Source organism: Nanorana parkeri, unplaced genomic scaffold (genome assembly GCF_000935625.1).
Source record: "Nanorana parkeri isolate BGI_ZX_2015 unplaced genomic scaffold, ASM93562v1 scaffold1694, whole genome shotgun sequence".
Classification (NCBI taxonomy): domain Eukaryota; kingdom Metazoa; phylum Chordata; class Amphibia; order Anura; family Dicroglossidae; genus Nanorana; species Nanorana parkeri.
Window position 1 is genome coordinate 205107 of NW_017307962.1, and position 14183 is coordinate 219289.

Here is a 14183-nt window from a genome sequence, read left to right on the forward strand (position 1 = left end):
AAGATTCTCACAGCCACAAACATGACTCATGGGGAGAGATGCATCATAGGATTTGTAGTTTCACCACAGCTGGAGGGCCGGAGTTTGGCTACCCCTGATCTAGCACATATAGGAGTGATGAGGAGGGGTTAGCAGCCTCTCCATCATTTTCTCAGAATTCTGCCAGTGAAGCCATGGACAGAAGTTGGGACCTATAGCAACAGCTTACTACTGCAAGATAAATGTAAGGACTATCTCTACTCCCTCACAGATACCTCTGTCTATGTGGCACACCACAGAATAAAATGCCCCAAACTTTGCTTTTCTATTTTTGTACATCATCTTGTACAGTATGTCACATGATGCAGGAATGTCAGGATGGAAGATTTACTCCTTCTGGTGTGGTTGCCACTCTGTTATTGGTCTGATCTATTTTATCCAATCAAATAAAGTTAAAGGCCAACAGGGAGGTTGGCAGAAAATGATAAAGATGATATTTACTTGCTCCTATGGTTTTGCCAGTAAAATCCATTAATAATAAAAGACAGTAAAAGCAACAGTAAAAATTAAAAGCATTGCAGAATTTGGTAAAAGTAATTTTGAAATTCATAATCTTTAATGAATGGTTAAAGCCAATGCCCTTAATGAATCCCGTCGACTTAAACAGAAGCCATTATGCACTTTATTACTGTTTTTATTTTTATGCCATCCAAGCTGTAGATTTTTTTATGTTAAGGTTTATAGCATCTCATTTAAAATACAAAATAAGTACTTGATAGAAATAGAAAATCTCTAGCGGGAAAAGGATTAAACAGAAGAAAAAAAAAGGAACAGTGGAAATAATAGCTGAAATATATTACACTTCAAACAGACACAGCTAATATACACATATTATATTGAACTAACCTGTTACTGTGTTCTTTTTTGACGGTCACTCATCTAAAACAAACTATTGTGATTTTGCAGCATTTGTTAAAAAAGAGAGAGCTTTTGAGCTGCTGGAAAGGGAAATGCCCCAGCTGGAAGACATGGTGAAAAGAGAAAAGGAAAGCACTCGCTATAATTGACGGGGAATGTGACTTCCAAGTCACACAGGAACTCTGGAGTGCCATCAGCCCAGGGGGATCGTGTATAGCAGAAGGCAGGCAGCACTTGATTAAGAACATTTTTTTCTCCTTAAAATGAATCCCTAGGGAGTTAATTGTCAATCTTTAACAAGCAGGTGAAAAAAAGAATGAAGTGCTTTAAATATCTCTGCAACGGGGATACGCAGAAATTTCTACTACCAAAGTTGTTAAATCATTACACTTAAACCTTTTTCCAATCGTATTAGCTTTTCTTATTTAATTTTTGTTTGAAAATACAAAATTACAGACTGATTTGATAGATCTGTTGCATATTTTGGTTAAGTCAACTTACATTTGCAGAAAGCTTAATCATCTTTCTACAGAGAACTCAATTTTAAAGCAGTTCTTTCATAATTGTAATACCCCTCATGTGACTGGATTGTGTGGCTTAATCTGAATAATTTGGAGAATTATGTTGTTATTACACCTTTTTCAATCAAGGTGTAATCATTCTTTACAGAAAGTGCTGTGGATAACTCTACAGCAAACCAACAAATGATTCTATTAGAATTAGTAAATGATTGCTTTGCTTTAAATGTCAATCATATAGGACTTTGACAGAGAAACTCCTATTGTGTTCAAAATCTGAGGTTTACAATGGGGAAGTTAAATACTGTAGACCAAGAGGGAGCAAAGGTCAAAATATGACCTTTTCTCCCTTAAAGGAGAACTATGAGGTGAGTGCTTTTCACTCACCTCATAGTTCTAGTCGACCTGTGACAATGAGACTATCACAGGTTGGCTCAGTAGATCGGGAGGTGAGCGAACACATACCGGCGTTCGCTCACCTCTCGATCCTGTCACGGCTCTCTGCCGTGACAGGGGAGGGGCTGGATTCCCCCCTCCCCGCTCCGATCCGCCAGCGCTGACTGGCGGAACAGACGGGGAGTGGGCGGGTACAGCTGGCTCTGCCTCTAGATAGGCAGAGCCAGCTGTCAGTCACGCAGCTGGGTGGATCCCGGCATAATTGTCGGGATCCGCTTCAGCAGCAGCGTCTCAGTATACTGCGAGCAGCAGCTCGCGGTATACTGCGGCGTCTCAGTATACTACAGTATACTGAGCCTAGGGTGACGGGAGGACGCTAGTTTGTGCCGTCCCGTTACCCTAAGGAGAACTATGGGGAAAAGCCTTAACCTCATAGTTCTCCTTTAACTCTAAAATCGTGTATATTTTTACTAGATTGTTCCCTTCACCTGCCTTCTCCAAACTCTTTTTTGAATAACCCTGATAATGTTCAATGCCCAGTACTGGTGCTTTTGGTGTTATCAATTTTCTCTGTAATGTGCCATCATACACCGCTAAAACAGACAAAACAGTCTTATCCAGTGTAATATCAAAAGGCAGAAAAATTAGAATAGGCACTATCTACTACCTAAATACCCTCAGGTATCCACTTACTAAATGGTCTTAAGACTTCACCACAGAAGTAAAAAGGCCTCAAATTAACTGTGTAACAAAGTGGTAGTCAATTTGGTAAATATAAAGGGCATTAAGTGCACTGGTTTACAACACTTTTGTTGTTTAGCAATCAGTGATAAATGGTAGTGTTTTTCAAATTTTATAGCTGTAAGCTGCCAGGTCATATAAACTCACTGAGAGACCATAGAAGTCTTCTTGTGCTACATCATCAGTGCTGAAAACATAGGGATGGTTTCAGTTCTTGTTTCCCGTGAGTACACATAGAGGAAAATTTATCAAAACCGGAGCAGACAAAATCTGGAGCAGTTGCCCAAGGCAACCAATCAGCTTCTCTCTTCAGTTTGTTCAGTTAAGAGTTGAAAATGAAAGAGAGAAGCTGATTGTCTGTCGTGCACAGCTGCTCCACATTTTGTTTGCTCCGGTTTTGATAAATTCCCCTCATAGTGCTTACAGCGGCAGCAAACAACGTCTAGACATGGTCCTCTAGAATTTAAGGCTTTGCAATAAAGCGGTTTGAATGGAAGAATCTTGGTGTGCTGGTGACATAAATCATTTGCACAAATGGCAAGATAAAGGTCTTGTAGCACCCAGTGGTTAAAGGAAGATTTGCCCATGAATTCAGCACCATGATCATGGGGATGAAACTTAGATGTATCAGTTTATAAGACATATGTCATTTATAAATATGAATAAAAGTTTCTTGCCAAGATTTGTTTAATAGGGTACTTGAATGCTTTTTAAAAATTTAACTCCTGAGGTTATTGTCATTTGAAGGATGATTTGTCTTGAGATCTGGTATATTCAAGTAAATCTTGGATACTGGCACCCAAAAGCTAAACATTTTTTTTTTTTAAACATTTCTTTATTAATTTTCATTCCACCAACAGATGGATAAAGTAAATCAAATACAAAAAGACAATAACAAGACAATTACAATTCTCATGACTACATCTCATGGTTACAATGATGCTATCAGACATGTAAACCACAACCTAGCAATGTCAATTTCTGCATACAAAATTTTACATGCATATATATACCACTATGGCATGTCCCAACCCTTGCACAACCCATATTCTCGCCATCTATTAGTATAACCCTTAAGTAGGAGTCTACTCCTCCGGTATCTCCAGCTGTCCTAGGGACTTGTCTAGTTTTCTCTCTAGGTACCACGTAGTGAGTCTGAAGGGATACATTAAAGCATACCTCTCTGTTCCTGCATAATGATACAGTATGAAAGGCTCCCATTTCTGAAAGAATTTTGTGGTGTAACGATCTAGGTCTTGTGTGGCCTCCAAGCTCTCTTTCCACATTAGTGACATCAGTGTCTCTAGGAAGTGTTGGGTGGTTGGTGGTTGTGTGGAAAGCCAATGATGCATAATTATGCGCTTCGCTATCAATAGAGCTACATAGATCCACTGTTGTTGTCTTCTGCCCATTGCGGGCACGGAGTCCCAATAACTAAAGAGACACAACCATGGGTCTTGAGGTATGTGGATGTCCTGTAGCGCGGTCATGTAGGAAATGACTGATTCCCAGTAAGTGACTATTTGAGGGCAATCCCATAGACAGTGACGTAGTGACGCTCCTTCCTGTGAACATTTTGGACACGCTGTCAAGTATGGACTGGGAGCTTGTATCTTGTGGAAAAAATCAAATGCATAGTATGCCTTATGTATTATTCTGAAGTGCGTCTCTCGCCACTGCTCATTCGGGGTACAGCTCCTAATATTGTGACAACCCTCCAGAATAGCACTGTCATAGTCCTCCAATGGGAAATCTTTCCTCCATTTAAGAAGGGAAGTTCTAGCTGGTGAAGGTATAAAGTAAGAGTTTAGAAGGGGATATAGTTGGGCAATGGAGCCAGGGGTGGAGGCCGAAATTCTATCCAATGTCGTGGTCTGGAAGAAAGTGGAGGGCACGGTCGTCTCGCTGCGCCAATAGTGGGTCACTTGTAGGTACTGGTAGAGGTGGTGTGAAAGCTAAACATTTTAATAAATCTGAGCTCTCTACTACTACAATCTTGCTTCTTTTTTTTTTTTAACTCATAGGACATGTTTTAAAGTGACACTAAACTCAGGAGTTAAATCTTAAAAATGCATCCAGATGTCCTAACTATTAACAAAAATGTATCTTATTTGTGTATCACTCGGCTGTAGATTCTCAAATCATCTCTGCATTGGTGCTGACGCTGTCCTTCCTTCTGGAGGGGGGCTACTTTTGTTTCCCATGGCCACCGTGTCTGTTGTAAAGTAGTCATCACTCCAAGCTTGCTCCTGGGATGGACTACAATCTCACGTTTAGTTTACTAATCTGTATTGAGATTGCAGTCCATCATGGGAGCAAGCTTGGAGCAGTGGCTACTTTACAATACACACAAGGACTATGCGGAACATGTAGCCACTCTCTGGGAAGGACAGTGTCAGCACCAATTTAGAGATGATTGGAGGATCTACAGCTGAGTGATACACAAATAAGATACATTTGTTGTTAATAGTTAAGGTACTTGAATGCATTTTTAAGATTTAACTCCTGAATTTAGTGTTACGTTAAGTCAATACTGTATTAATCATGCCCCTGTTTATGTATTTCCACATAAAGCAAAAGAGAATGGTAGGCCATATTTTGCTGCAGAGGAAAGGTTTTTGGTTTTCTGGCTGCAGAGTGTTTGTGGATTCATATTCACACTTTATGTTTTCAGTTAGTGGTGCCTATGACAGATATTTTATTGTCAATGCCAGACATGCTTTGACACGCATATATCTGAAAAAAGATCCACTAAAAATCTATGTAAAATCTAAAAAGAGTTTCTGCATTCACAGGAGACTATCATTTATATCCTGCCACACAAAAGGCAGGCCTGGCACACCTGTAACTAAATCTGGTTAGCATATGTGATCATTTTTCCCTTAAACATGATCATAGTCTAGAAAAGGATTTTGTGCACCCAACAAAGTGAGTCAGCTGGCTAAAACCTATTATAAAGCAATTTTGTGAGTTTAGAAAAGCACAGGAAACTGCATATGGCAGGGAGCGAAATAGGGAATTCAAACAGGTTGTACATTGTAAGTGATTTTGTTTTCAGCAGCAGTGAACCTTCTAATGGAATACACAAAATGGGAACATGGAGCTTGAAAACTGGCAGATTAAACCAGCCCTGAGGAAAGTCTCCCTGGATAGGGTTCTGCAATGATAATGACACCAGCTGTAATGATGCTAAGAGCTGTAAACTAAATTAGAGAATATACAGAGGATTTAATATAGTTTTACAGCAGTAAATTAGATCAGTATTTTAAGTTAAACAACTACGAGGTAATAAAGTTTAAATGTGTATTTTGTCTTTTATTCATGACTAGCATAGCAAAATACAGCATTTCTAGGAAAAATATGGGAAAGCACGGATGAAAGTGTTCAACCTTTCTAGAACCTGGAAAGGAAAGGGACAAACACAAAATGGGAAAATTATTTAAAGCTGAACTCCAGGCAAACAGCTAAATACAAAGATGAAATATATGTATAGAAGCTGTTTTACCTGCCAAATGATCTTTATTTTTGCCTAAGAAGTCCTGTGATTTTCACAGTTCTGCCAAGTAGCACAGCTCTATCTGGCAAGACAGGAGACCTGATTTTTTATCTTTTAGTTAAGTGACAGTTACAGGTCTTCTCCCTCCTCCTGCCTGTGATTAAACAATGAAAGGAAAGAAGATTGGGCTTTCTGTCTCTCTGCTCTCTCCTCCTAAATTACTATTACTATACAGGAGTTATAAAAAGCCAACAGTTCAGGTAGCACTTTATAATGTAAAGGGAGAATGTACAATTACAATACAATTCAAGACAAGAGGGCTAGGGCCCTGCTCATGAGAGTCTACAATCTAAAATAAATGTCCCTTTCAGAAACATTATTACCGGGGCCAGATTTCCCACAAGGCCACCATGGGTGGCAGGGAGTAGAGGGGGGGCAGTGGTGTGGAATGCCTGTCTCCCGACGCCCAGGGCATGCAGTTCCGGGCGGGTAGTTGTTTTCTACATGTAGAGCGGGGAAGCCGCCACTGGCCCACCCATTGCCCCCCTTTTTTCCCCAGAGATGGAGATCCTCTCTTCAGCATCTATTCTCCACTCGGTTCCATGTGAACACTGAGTCAAGAGAGCTGCACTCGCAGCCTTCCCATCTCAGCTGTCACAGGAGTTTCAGCACAGTGCTGTGCCCAAACTCCTGCATTGGAGGTGACAGGTTCAATAAAGAGAACCTGTCAACTCCAAATGCTATCACAGAGGTGTTTGTTAGCTCCTGTGTGATAGTAATAAAGTTAAATGAACAAGAAATGCAAAATAAATTTTTTTATAAATAAATAAAATAATAAGAAATAATAATTCAAATAAAAAGATTAAAAAATTATACAAAAAAATAAAAAAAATAAAAGATAAGATAAATAAAATTTTTAAAAAGTACAAAAAACAATAAAAATTGCTGTGGGCCTTGGGCAGCAGGGAGAGTAAGTTCGGCACTGATAAGTGCAACTGAAGCAAAAAATAATAATTTTGTTTTGGATACAATGGAGAGGTATTAGAACACTCATCTGATTTTTTATTGCTGTATGTGTTCTCATTAGGGAAATTCACCCTCTCTATTTGTTCTGGTAAATATTATCCCTGAAAGTAAATTTTGGGTTGTCATCATAATAGGAATAGATGGGAAGACTTACAATGGGGACAATAATTCTGCCCACCCTGCTGACCACCAGTGATTTCTCTCTCTTTGGACAAATTTCCTTTAATTTACTGTTGGGGCTATTGGGCAGGAACGGAAGGGAAATCTCCTGAATGTGACACGGGTGGCAAACAGATGAGATTATAACTTTGCCTTACTCTATCCAAAAGTAAAAAAAGTTTTTTTTTAATTCTATATTTTGAAGCTAGGAAAACTATGGTTCTTCCAGTGATTTAAGGTGAAATATACAGTATCATATACATGGCAAGTTATTCTGCATTTTTAAAGTGCAAAGTGATTAAAGGGACTATAGAAAATGCACCCAGGGTGCTGTACATAGCCATTTAGGAGCATATTGTTGATTGTGCTGCAGCAACAATATTAAAATGTACATGGCTCCCATTGCCAACAAGAGGTGACAAATCATAAACACTTTCCTAAACTTGAAAACACATGGGAAAGCCCTTGGGTCTAAATGTAAAGAATTTGGCAAAAAAAATAAAATGTGAGAACCGTTGAAATTGCCACCTGAGACAGTTCACACTTTGTCTTATAAGAGGAAATGCCTTTGGGAGTTATATTTATGGTTGCATACAAAAATGCATTTCTAATTTCCTTTAATCTATGATAATAGGCGATATAAAGCTATAGGAACTATATGCCATTGCTTCAAATACAACTCTTTGTATTGGTTATGATTTCTTTCTTTTTTTACACAGTTGATAAAAGTCATGCCCACCAAAGAGTATAAAACCTTGTTTCTTCAGAACCATAAAAGACAAAAACTCTTATAAATAATTGTCTGGATATGTCTTAAAGGAAAACACATCCTTCCTAATCTCTAAAAGCCATCAGATAACTCCCTGGAGTCTGTAACATATACATTGTGTGGAAGTTCCACTAAAAGGCCAGTGTGGAAGTTCCACATTTTTTTTATCTCTTACATTAAATTACCCTTTGCATATTTGGATGTTCAACTTCTTTTTGTCAAGTCATAAGTAGTGCATACATGAATTTTAATGGATATATACACGCGGATGCACACAAACACACAAATATAAGCTTTGTATGACTAATAAAAATAAATATCTTTAACTTTTTATAACAACATTCCACAGAATTTACAATATGGACCTTTTTTGTATATGTACAAACTGAACATATCCCACCTGAAATCATGATATTATCTAGGTGTTCAAAATAGCAAATTTTTCCATTGTCTTTTTCAAAATAAGGCACTCCCCCACTGCCAGCATCACTGGTTATTAAGGAAGCTATCAGCTGTAGCCTAGTGTCCTTAACAACCAGTGATGTTAATAGTGGGTGGGTGAAGCCTGATGGGGAAGTAGTACCTCAGCATCCCCATCAGGCTCCACCCACTATTAACATCACTGGTCTGCTCTGCTACTGATTGACAGCAGGCAGTGGGCAGATACTATAGCCAATAGCCAGCCTCCAGCATAGCAATATGATGGGGAACTAGTCCCTGAGAATCCCCATTAGGCACTGCCCACTAAAGCTGGACATACACCAATAGATTTTCTGCAGACTTTCTATGGTCAGATGGAAAAAGTGCAACAGATCCCTCCATCTACACTAAACTGTGTGGATGGAGGAATCTCACCATAAAAATTCTGCAGAAAATCTATTAGGTGTATGGCCAGCTTTATACATGTCATTAATTGCTAAGAGGCTGTTGGCTGTGCAGCTGAAGGCATCTAAGCAAGTAACTTAGCGCTAGCTGCACTCAGTTGCCAGTCAGGAGATTCCCCGGCCGACAGCTGAATGCAAACAAAAGGGAGGAATGATGAATATAATGTCAACCAGCTTCCCCAGCATATTCGTTTACATTCAGCTGCCAACTGGGGAGTCTCCTGGCCACCATCTGAATGGGGCGAGGGATGCATCATTGGTTGATAGGATGACAGCGGCACTGTGTCCTAGCAACCAATCAATGGGAAGCTGTCAGATTAATGACAGCTTTCAGTGCAAACATGACCCACTCTGAGCACTGCTGTATGCCAGATCAGAGTTGGTCTTAATTAACACCAGTTTCCTAATCTGCAAATTAGTGGTAATTCTTTTTAAATCAGCCGTAGTGACAGATTCTTAAAGTGCTGCAATTAAGAATTACCTGTATCTGTCGCAAGTATCAGTAAAGCTACTTAAGCTGGTGGCATCTGAATTTGATGCAGGACCCTTTTGTTGCCAGCACCATATCCCTTACGATGCTGGCTGCGGGACCCTGTAAACTGACCCCCTGTTGGCTTTACACTGCCACCAGATCGCTTCCATAAGCTGGAAAACTGAGCCCTCTAGCCTTGCTTCCCAGGCTTCATTGCAACCCCCCACCCTGCAGGGCCAGAGGCCAGCGTTGTGTCAGTGGGAAGAAGGGGGAGAGACCAGCAAACATCCATTTGCTGATCTTCTCCCCACTGAATGAAGCCACCTGCGATGCTGATTGCATCACTTCTGGCTTTTTAGCTGTCATTCCCTGGCTAGAGAAGCCAAGCAAGAAACTGTTCAAGCACGATCTCTGACTGCAATGCTTCTTTGAAGTGCTAAGGTGACATTAGCAGTCTAATAAACCCATAATGTCACCTTGAAGTGTACCTGTCACCACTAATATGCTATCACATGGGGGGCTTGTGAGCCCCCTTATGTGATAGCAATGAAGTTAAGTGAAAAAAAAAGTAAACTAAAGTTCAATAAAAGAAAGTCCCACGCCCCTGTGAACATGCATACTAATGTAAACACATCAGAAAACAACAATTTCACTACACTTTAGGTATCACCTCATGCGTCAGACAGAGTGCAATAACTCTAGGGCCAATATTCATGGATAACGCTAAACTGATGGCCTGTACAGGCTTTTAAAGGGTCGCCTATGGACAATTAGTTGCCATTTCACAGGCACACAATATTTTTAAGCTTGACATGTTGGGTATCTATTTATTTAGCACAACATCATCTTTTATATTTTGGAAACAGATTGGGTGTCATTTTGCACTAAAATTAACTTAAGTGTATTTTTTACTGAAATATTTGGGTTTGATAAAGAGTTGTGTTAATATCATGTGACGTAAAAATTTGCAACTGCCAACATTTTATTCTACAGGGTATTTGCTTTCAGGAAATATATAACTCTCAGGGTTTCTAATAATTATCAACCCTAAAATGTGGATTATAACATGTGTGCAAAAATACGCTCTGGCAGTGAAAGGGTTAAAAAAGACCATAGAAAAAGAAAAGTGGCTTTGGGCCTTTATTGAATTCCCTCCATCATTGAGTTTAACATACTTCCGTTTTGCATCTCTGCTGTTCAATTAGTCACATACAAGCTATGAAACGTAACATGGCCTTCTTCCTAACCCTTTCATACTTTTAACAGTGAAAACAATTCTGCATGAAGAAAGTGAAAAAGTCTTATTTACATTTATAATGGAGACAATGAAAACTGTCAGCCTATTTGTTCAGCATATAAAAGAAAAAAATGGGAGGAAAGCTTATTGACACATTTCATATTAAGATTATTTGTTTTGGCATTCTATGTATATGCTTTCATTTATAAATCAAAGCACTAAATTTTACATCACAAATGTTGACTTTGTTGAGCCCGTTTTTTGCCTTTCTTAAACTTCACAAAACACACCTGGGAATCAGCTTTCTTCTAGCTTGCTGTAACTTGCCTCCTTCTCCTGCGGAGCTGAAAGTACCTGCATCACATTGCTATGCACTGTGTTTGCTTTATACAGCTGTCAGTTTAGTGTTGCAGCCGAGGGAGGAGTGTTACACAATCAGCAGCAGCCTAATTGGACAGAGAAGTAGCAGGTGTTCTGCTCGAGTTCTGGATCATTTCCAATTTTTTTTTTTGCTGGAAGCAGATCATTAAAATTACCAAAATGCATTTAGAAAGAGAGAAACTTTCAAAAGTAACTGGCACATAACACTCATTTAAGAACTTGTTAGCAATGGATGTGTAAAGGTGCCCATACACCTTACAATTATCTGCAGAATTTCTGTGGTCAGATGGAAAAAGTGCAACAGATTGGCCCAGGTGGAGATTACTCCATCCACACAGTTAAGTGTAGATTGAAGAATCTGTTGCACCTTTTCCATCTGGCCACAGAAAATCTGCAGATAAATTGTAAGGTGTATGGCCAGCTTTAAGGTGCCCATACACCTTACGACCATCGCAAGACTTTTGTCTTGCGATGGTCGTATGCTTCTTGAAAGCCCTTACGATCTGCCCACCTTGGACGAGCAGATCGTACTTGCGATCATCGAAAGCCCGCCCCGCTGAGGGGCGGGCTTCCGATGACGGCAATGCAACGAGAATCGAGCAGTGTATGGGCACTTTAAGTCTTTTGAGCACCATAGGTTTCAAACAGAAAAAAAGATAATTAGTGAAAATTTGGTGGAAATAAAAGATTCCACCCTAAAATAGACCGCTAAGAACTGGCTTTATTGCTTCCAATTTACAGGTCAGATTTAACTTCAGCTCCCAGCTCAGATTTCCAGAGTATGTTTGAGTTAAGGTGCCCATACACCTGCCGATTATCATGCGATAATCGCGGGTGATCCCACAATCGTACGATAATCGACAGGTGTATGGGCAACGTGCGACCTCTTCTACTGTAAGCTTGCACAACATTCGTCTTCCGAGCACGCTTGAAAACCTGCCAAAAATTGTCCGATTTTTGGCGGGTTAGTGGCATTCTCGGGAGATGCATGCACACACTGCCCGCTCAGCACTGCAATAATTGGAAGCCCTCCCCTCAGCGGGGGGGGGCTTGCGATGATCTTAAGTACGATCTGCCTGTCCAAGATGGGCAGATCGTACAAAATTTTATTTACCTTACAACCATCGCACAACAAAAGTCGTGCGATGGTTTTAAGGTGTATGGCCAGCTTTAGACTGGTAACTGTGGTATTATAATGGACGTTAAATTAAAAAGGGCCTGTGTTCTTTACGTCAATGCCTAAACTTAAATTGTGTGAATACCCAAAAAGTAGGCTGATCAAAACAGAAGAACTTACTTAGATATTTACATTTTTTTCAGGTTAATTTTTTTTTATAGCAGGAGGTGATCCTTGCTGAATTCACTAAGCTGTACAACAGTTTTTACACAAAAAATTATCCTAGTACCAAGTACTAGTACATTTACAGTTTTACTTTTTGTATTTTAATCATATAAATAGAACATATTATACTTTTTATGTATTGTTTTATCCAGTAGGTGATTAGCACTTAGCTAATCAGTGGCTTTCTTTAGCTCATTCCACAGCTAGCTGTGAACTGTACATGAATAGTGAGAAGGTCAGATTATACAGAAAACAGTAATGTTTCTAAAATAATGCTTTGAAATAAATAATCATTTTTAACCTTCTATGTAGTAGTTGACCAGAGGCCATTATACTTTTCCTCTAAATTAAAACTTGTATATTATTGCAAAGTATGTGAATTAAATCCCACCATTAAATTTGAAGGAAATAAGGAAAACAATCCCACGTGCCAGGCCTAGTAAGGTTGGCTCACTGGTATGGATATTTTTGAAGTGTATTACTACTCTTTAAGCCAAATTGGGATAGCACTTACTTTCTACTTGTTACATGTTCCCAATCACGTAGCATAGCTTTTAAAAGTTAAAAAATGCAGCCTACCTTTTTAGATGTTCTTTGTGCTAACTCCAGGACTGAAAAATCCTACTGTCTTGAGGAAGTATGGGGGAGTTCTGTTTCAAATAATTAACCCTGTCTGTACTGTGCTGGCAGATTTCATTTTAACTTAAAGGCATTGTATATTAATGGAGGGAACTCAGCCTGTTTTAAGCCTTTCTATTAGTAAAGATTCTATTGTCAGAGTTTCCTGTTACTGACATTGAAAGAGAAGCTTGCAAAGGCCTGCTAAATGGGCATATATAAAAGGTAGGAAATATATATATAAACATTTTTTTTGGCTTTGCTGTGTGAATAGGAACACATAACAAACATACAGTTTGGATTTTCTCAATTTGGACTGCAAAAGTGGAAATACACTTTTTAAAGGTTATTAACATTATGAGCTCCCCTGTAGAGCAATTGTTCCCTGAGTTCAGCATCACTCAGCTCTTATGCACAGATGCCATCACAGCGGTCTTTCTTCACTTAGTATATACAATGGCTTTCGGTCATATCCATGATAACTTCCAGACTTGGTTCATAATTACGTGTTAAATTCCCATGCAGCAGATGATGGGCCCATGGGGCGACACCCCTTCTTCATTATGTTGTTGTTATAGTTTTTTGTTTTTACATTTTTAGGTCCATGCTCCTTTAGAACAACCACGTTTTATTTGTGAATACTATGAATAGCCCCCTTATGATTAAGCCCTTTTTGGTTGAAGCATGTCAGAGTGAGGTTTGGTCTGGGAAGACTCTTTTGTGATTTTGTCCTGGAACAGTAAAGTTTTGTGAATGCTTATGTCAAAAAAGCATTCAGCCAGCTTGTTTGTTCCTTCCTTGTGGGGAGCACTTATGAGCTCCATTGGCACCTGAAGCCACAGAGATAGACGAATTGCAGGCTTTGGGTAGCGGCTCCCTTTGGTACTAATGTTACAAACATTGTTTGAGATTGTCCAATAACTAGTATGAACAAGGCCAAAATGTCTATTGATGCTGCTATGCCTTCTACCTGTTATATTAAGTTCCTTGGCTACTCATCAGAAAAATCATATAGGATTTTGTTGCATAACATAAGTGTATTACTATAAAAAAGCAGAGCTCGATCTACCATTTTTGAAGTTCCAGAACACAGAGCTCAAGGTGTCAAAGCCACTGGCCATTTATTAGGCAGCCATGGCATTATAATGAAAGCAGTGTTTAAGGTGCATTGCCTCTAGCGCAGTTTTCTTTTTGATAAATAACCCTATTTGTGTGTGCAGTGCACATGAATAACAAATAACCTTTTC